We start from the raw sequence: 7,884 nt of genomic DNA on the forward strand, positions 1-7,884 counted from the left end.
CCCGGCTCATTTTTGATTTATTGTAGAGATGAGGTCTCGTCAAGTTGCCCAGGCGGGTCTCGAACCCGTAGGCTCAGGCAATTCACTCACCTCAGCCTCACAAAGGCACGGGATTACAGGCTGAACCATCGAGCCCGGCAGCAAGTTTCTTAAAAACAGACAAAATACAACGCAAAAAGGGGAAAAAAAATGCCAACAAAAAATTTTACCTCACCCCAAAGAAACATTCTAGCAACTCAAATGACAATTTTAGCTTGCGTAATACTCTACATACCTCAGAAACTATCTTTAGATTCCAGCATTTGCTTTTCAAGGTCCAATCCATCCAAACTCAAGCACATTCGCCATGCTTTGACCAACTGCCTTCCCACTCCTAAAACTATCTGAAACAACTATCTTTTTTTTGTGAGTCGGAGTCTCACTCTGTAGCCCAGACTGGAATGCAGTGGCGCGCTCCGGCTGCTGCAACTTCGACCTGCTGGGCTCCGGCAGTCCTTCCGCCTCAGCCTTCCAAGTAGCTGGAACTACAGGTGCGCGCTACCATGCCCAGCTCATTTTTTTGATTTTATTGTAGAGATGAGGTCTCACTAAGTTGCCCAGGCGACTCTCAAACCCGCAGGCTCAGGCAATCCACTCACCTCAGCCTCCCAAATGAAACAACTATCTTTAACAGTATATACTACATAAACATAAGCTGTCTTTTAGATTGGGCACAGCGGTCTGATTCAACTAATCCCAGTACTTTGGCCAAGGAGAGAAAGTTGCTTAAGGAGCCTCAAGACCAGCCTGGACAACACAGCAAGACCTCTTTGTTATAAAAAATAAAAATTAGCTGAGCATAGTGGCACATGACACATGCCTACAGTCCTAGGAGGTCAAGGCCGCAGTGAGCCACCACCGTGCCACGATACTTCGCCTGGATGACAAAGCAAGACCCCAACTCAAACAGTATTGCCTTAAATGATACAACTACTCACAACTAAATCTTATCCTTCTACCCTGTTGAAGATTACTATATCAAGCTATTTAACACCTAATTCACTTAACTATATACACTAATAACTCTATAGTTACAAAAACAAATTCCAGGATTTAACATTTATATGCTCCATAACCTAAGGCTTCCAGATACCAATTTCCAAGCCCTGTAGATGACCATAAGGTAACAATCCCGACTTATCTTTTTTTCTTCTCCATTAAACATCTCTGAGATGCAGCAGTCACACTTCTATTTCCCACATATTGTGTGCCATTCAGTCTTAGGCTAGACTGTATATGCTTTTAAGGACTGCGATTAGAGGGCAACAAACCTGGCAACAGCAGCCTTAGTGCTAGGAGGACAGGAGGTTAGTACAGTTGGCCCTTAAACAACTCTGAGGGTAGGAAAAGGGGGCTGGGGTTGACCTGTTGAAATCCACATATAATTTTTGACTTCTCCAAAATTTAACTAATGGTCTATTATGACCAGCAAGTCTTACCAATAACATAGTCAATTAACATGTTTCATATGTTGTATGTATTATATACCATATTCTTTTTTTTTTTTTTTGAGTTGTAGTCTCACTCCGTCACCCAGGTTGGAGTGCAGTGGCACACTCATGGCCACCCCAGTGTTGACCTGCTGGGCTCCAGTGATCCTTCTGCTTCAGCCTTCCTAGTAGCTGGAACTACAGGCGTGTGCTACCACGCCCAGAAAATTTTTTTATTTTTTATTATAGAGATGAGGTCTCGCCAAGTTGCCCAGGCTGGTCTCGAACCCGTGGGCTCAGGCAATTCACTCGCCTCGGTTTTCCAAAGTGCTGGGATTATAGGCTGAGCTGAGTCCAGCCTATCTACTATAATCATAATCTTACAATAAAGCTAGAAAAAATAAAATGTTAAAGAGAAAATACATTTACAGTACTGTATTTATTGATACCCTAAGTTTACATACATCATCTGTTTACAAGCTGAATCATCTGTCTGAAATGGTGACAACCAAAGCTGCAGATCTCATCTATGACACTTATCAAGCAATTCAACTTTTTCTTGTAATGTCATGACTTTTCTCTGCTTCTTGGGAGCACTTCCAGCATCACTAGTGTCACTTCATACGGGTCCTACTGTGTTATTCAAGGTTTACAGTATTGCACTAAACATGAACACTGAGAACCATGAAAGATCACTTTTTACTGGACAATTTACTGGAGAGAGGAACTGTTTATGCTCATAAACTGTGTGTTTTAAGGGACAGTCCTAACACTTGAGCTCATGGCAACAGCAACAGGTAGTAGCTACAAAATTATTACAGTACAATGTGTACTATAGTTAATTTAATGCAGTTATGATTTAACATTGCATCTTTTGGCTTGTTTACATTTCTCAACTGTGACTGGCCATGTATGGTCTGTTTGCATGAATCAGTATTGATAAATTTTAACTTCTTATAGTAGACGTGCCTATATCTCATGGTAGTAAACGATAAAATAGTCTAGTATCTACATATATTTTTGGCATTCATGACATACCCATCTTTTTTTGGCTATGCAATTCATCTGCAAGTTTTCTTAAATTGCTGCAAATCTCCAAAAATATTGTCAATTTATTTAAAAAATCTGTAAGTGGACCCACATAGTTCAAACTCATGTTGTTCAAGGGCCAACTATACACTAGTTGTCTACAGCAGGAGATTTTAAAATCAAAGAATTTTACTTTTGGTGGGGGGGAGTGCGAACCACTACATGACAGAATATTCCTGTTCCAAGTCACATCAGTGGCTAGTATAACCTGTATATAAATCACTCAGTCTCCTGTAAACAAGTCACTGTCATTTGTCTTTAGAGTTCTAGCTGTGAAAACCCTGTATCTTTAGTTCTTTTCTAGGACCAAACCACTAAGGCATTTATGTTGTAGATTTATAATGTACATAGACTATGTCATAGACTTACATGGCTTAGAGATAGAAATACTGTGATCAAGTTAAAAGCAATCTGACTTTAACAGCCCAAGAAATTTTTGGTAATCATTTCCATAGGTTTGCTCTTTTCCTAGTAAGTATCACATAATGGGAGGTTGAAATGGGAGGAAGTGCTTGAGCCAGAGTTTGAGCCTGAGCAACATAGGAGACCCTATCTCAAAAAACAACCACACATTAAGCATTTTAGGCTTTGTAGGGCCTACAAGAGACTCTGCTGTCTGTTTTTTTCTTTTAAAACAACCCTTTAGAAAGGTAATGGCCCTTGGAAGGCTGAGGTGGAAGGATCATCTAGAGCCCAGGAGGTCAAGGTTGCAGTGGCCGTGAGTAGCGTGTCACTGCACTCCAGCCTGGGTGACAAGAGTGAGACCCCAATTCAAAAAATAAAAATGGTAATGCTCGTTCTTATCCCACAGGCCATATAAAAACAAAATTAAAAGATTCGGAAGTGAGATAAAGGCCAATGCTCTCTCTCTCTCTCTCCTTTCATTCTTTGCCTCCTTTAATTTGTAAAGCTAATGCACATGCTAAGCCAGGACTTCTGGCAATCCCAAACTTCATAACACAGACAATGAAAAGCAGAAAGCTGGCTGGGCACAGCTGCTCATACCTATAATCCCAGCACTTTGAGAGGCAGAGGCAAGATGACTGCCAGGGCCCAGGGGTTCGAGATCAGCCTGGGAAACCTGGCAAGACCTCACCTCTACAATAAATAAAAAAATCAGCCAGGCGTGGTAGCACACGCCTATGGTTCAAGCTACTTGGAAGGTTGAGGCAGAAGGATCACCTGAGCCCAGCAGGTAGAGGCTGCAGTGGCGTGAGTGTGCCAATGCACTCCAGCCTGGGTGACAGTGAGACTCCGACTTAAAAAAAAAAGTTAAGTAGAACACTTTTTAAAACTAGGGCACTAGCAGCCAGCACACAGGAGCCCCAGTGACATGCCAGAGATCATGTAAGCTAAGTCTTTCAATGACTAAGATAGCTGCCCTAAGAAATTATCTGTAACTATGAGAAAAACAACCAAATGAAAGATGATAAAGGTCTATTTCAGAGAAAATGTAACTGCATTTGATGAACACAAACTTTCTATTCAGAAAACTGAGTTCAAATCCTGACTCTGCCACTTACTAGTTATGCTTATAGACAAGTAACAACTTCTTCATGCCTCAAAGTAACACACCTCAAAGGTTTTTGAGGATTAAATGAGTTAATTCATTTTAAGCACTAACAATAAACCCTGTATAAATACTTATTAGTTATACCTTACCATCAACAAGTGAAGGAAGTTAACTGTTACATACACATGGGATCTCCACAGGGGAGGCTCCTCACAGAAAGACTAAGCCTGACAGGCATGACTAAGTAGTAGTCTAAAGAGGAATAGCTAAGCCATTCCTTACCTTGGTTTATTACATCTTCCTAGATCATGGGTAATAAACTCAAATGCACATACAGAAGTCAGGAGGGCGGGGAAGTCAGCAATATAATTCAAATAAGCATGACTGACTATGGCAAAAAATACACACCCCAACTAAATGTGGTGATAATACAACCAGCTAGTTTTTATTTATGTGGAAATAAAGGGCCCCAAAGCTAGCTCTAGTTCAGATCTTAAAAATATAACCTGGATTATTTTTGGTGCTATCTCTTGAATTTTGAATGTTGGTAATTAATTCCAATTCTTTTTAAAGACATCGTACTCTTTAATCAAGACACCTAGGGGTAGATTTAGCTAGCTGGTTACCAGTTTATGACCTGTGGTCCACTGAGTCCCTTCACTACAAATTCTTTGCTCACTTCAAAATGTCAAAATTGTTAATTTAGGCTTTTTAAATACTTCAAGAGAACAGAAAAGTATTCCCATTTCGGTCACTATAAATTGTTACCAATTCATGGTAATCTTTCATGAGTTTGGTGAATATAGATCAATCCTAAACAGCTAATAAAATTAAATGGTAATTTGGGGGAGGTAATAAACCCTTCTAGTCACACAGTCCAATTATCTTTTGCACACATAGCACACAAAGGAATAACAACGACTTTCTCAGAATTTCTAGACTACATAGTCTAACAAAATAAAGCCAAAACTTTGATATGTTAAAAGCAATATGCTCTTTTTATTTAGGAGCTTTTATACAATATAAACATCACGGGAAATTCCTTTAAAGAAATAACTCTAACAAGGCTCTTAACAATTCATCATAGGTGGTAATTTAGGCTGGAACAAACATTTACAATGAAAATATGTCTTATAGACAAAAATTTACATAAGATATCTTATATTTTAATTACAAATATGTCTTAAGAGTTTAGAATTTATAATCCAGAGAATTCTAAAATGAAAGTTACAGTAGTCATCCCAAACACTACACTCTCCCCTTTATATAGAAACAGCACATTACGTGTCTTCCTCACTCCCTCAGGAAAGTCAGGGGCCTCTCTAGCCCAATTTGTTCTACTAGATGAATTACATAGAACTGCTAGCTTTCAACCTGTATTTCTTTAAGACATGTACATTTTCCTTAATTACTGCAAACCTCCCCTATATTTAACTGGAGGTTTTACAGTATCTTAGTTATAAGATTAAAAATCATTAAAACAGTTTAGAAACATAAAACACACATCAACCAGCTAATTTGACAAAACAATTGAGGTTAGGATACTCCAAACTAAGGATCATGAAGAGCCAATTTATGTTTAACTTTCCCCAGATGATTGAGTTGACTACAATTCAGAACAGATAGTCAATAAATGGCAACTCACGGAATACCTATTTCTAAAATGTAAATAACTACTTTTATCTAGGATAAAACAGCTCGCTTAAAAAATATCATGTAACCCACATCCACTTAAGAAAATGCAGCAAAACTAATGCTAAAATTTATTAAACACAAAACTACACTCTATCCACTGAAAAGCCTGCAAACATGTACACTAGAGTGTTATCTTATGACACTGGGTCAAGAGTCAAAAGCATTGATTACTGAAGGTATGGCCCAGACAGTTCTCACCTAGGATACTTGTTTAAAATGTACCCAGACCTAATGAATCCAAAGCTCACAAGGAAGAACTCTGGGACTTGCCATTCATAACTCTCTTTCAAGGTAAAAAGTACACTTAAATTTGAGAAACATTACTCTAACGATGAGACCAGTAAGGAGAATCAGAGTAAGATGGAAATACTAACTAAAAATTAATATATTCAGAGAGCTATCGGTAAATCAAATATAAGCACCAAATAACCTTCCATTACTTACTAGTTAGGAGCCCATTCTCAAAAAACTGTCTAGCTTGTCATGAAGCCAAACAGTATAAAATAGTTGGAAGATCCTTAAGATTTTGGAAGAAACAAAATGTTTCCCCACAATTGCAAATGTGGAGAACAGACATCAAATGCTTACAATCTCTTGCTGAGTGTTTCCACAATATTGTATGGCTGATTAATGGTTTTTCATTTGCAAATCATGTCTGTAAGCTTGATTCTGCTCATTTGACAAACGTTTATTCATATGTTCTTTTAATCATCTGCTTAACATCTTCTAAAGTAAAAACGTAAGAAAGAAAATGCTGAGATGGCACTAAGTATCATACCTGTAAGGCCAAGACTGCCACTGGCACACGCGGTGCTCTACACCCGTGCAACTGCACTACTAGCCTTGGCAGCCATCTTGAAAATGATGCCCGGCTCACAAGGGAGACCACGGAGTAGTAGTGTGTACACAGTACGTTACCCTCACTACTGCTACAAACGGTTCCAAGGATAATTCCTAGAGATGTAGTTTGTAGCTTTGCCTTCACAGAAGAAGAGCAATGTAAAGTTACCAGGAACAATGGCCACTCCAGTGAGCTACAACCGGGGCTTTCACAAAAATGGATTTAACCAGTATGATTTTAGGACAAGAAACTAGGAGAAATGAAAAACTGAGGAGGAAAAACGGCTGTTTTCTTGCAGATCTATTATTTAATCGGAGTAAACAAAAACAGCTCTCTGTTCAAAAGAGCTGTTAAAGAATTTACCAGAGAAATTGAAAAGACAGCATATTTGAAATGTGAAACAAAGCCAATCCAGCCTTTTGATAAAGATGACAAAACCTTATACCTGTCATGTCAAATCATGCTACCCCCAAAAGGTTAACAAGGTGTAAACAACCTGTTAATTAGTGGATCTCACACTCAAACCTAATTTCAGTAAAGTACATGAAAGGATAAGGATAAAACCGCACTGGACCGTAGTTTCCCCAGTTTGCCATAACTGTTAAGGTACGGCTCATTCACTCCGTTTGCCTCTTAAACTGCTTTGTGCCACACTGAAGCCTTTGAAGTTAGCTTCAAATTAATATGCAGCTACAACACAAAGACAATCTCTAGCTCCATTAATCCCTCCAGGCATCAAGGAAAGCAAAATTACACGAACACAGCAGAGGTAACAACCGCCCTCCACGACACGGTGGTGTGCCTACACAGGCTTGCAACCGTCTCAAGCCCCGCAAAGCCTAGAGAGCTGCAAGCATGCGAAAAGGTGGGACGAGGCTCCTGCGCCAGGCAGCTCACCTGTTGATGAAACCATATCCGTTTCTTACATTGAACCATTTTACTGTTCCCAAAACCTTCGTTGCTGGAAAACAAAGCAAAACAGCCCACGGTTACCAGACAGCCTTTTTCGAACAGCCCGGCTTCGCATCCGGTCCCCCGCACGCCGCCGACCACCGCCACCTGACAGCCTCTGCTCCGCGCGGCCCGGCTGCGAGGCCGTGCCGGGGCCACGACGCCGCCTTCACCGTACACGTGGGTGAATCTGAAGCCGCCGGGCGCCCCGGGGCAGGCCCGCGGCGCGGACCCAAGATGGGTGTGTGCGCAGGCCGCGGGCGGGGAGCACGTGAGGGAAAGGGAAGCCGCCCCGGCCCACTCCGGCCTGCGTAGGCGGCGCGCCG

General features: G+C 40.6%; 1 protein-coding gene across 2 annotated transcripts in view; it reads right to left on the reverse strand.

Annotated features, from left to right (window-relative positions):
• The window catches only part of YBX1 (Y-box binding protein 1), a 23,124-nt gene extending 15,246 nt beyond the window's left edge, over positions 1-7,878 (reverse strand). The window contains exon 1 of one of the 2 annotated variants that reach the window (XM_021706220.1): positions 7,601-7,878. The gene's annotated coding sequence lies outside the window, so the exon portion shown is untranslated. Of the gene's footprint in view, positions 1-7,504 lie in introns of both variants that reach the window. The other variant, XM_021706221.1, reaches the window with a different exon arrangement.
• Between the last annotated feature and the right edge of the window lie 6 nt (positions 7,879-7,884).

This window comes from Carlito syrichta, unplaced genomic scaffold (assembly GCF_000164805.1).
Source record: "Carlito syrichta isolate Samal-C Ts95f unplaced genomic scaffold, Tarsius_syrichta-2.0.1 Scaffold315356, whole genome shotgun sequence".
NCBI lineage: Eukaryota > Metazoa > Chordata > Mammalia > Primates > Tarsiidae > Carlito > Carlito syrichta.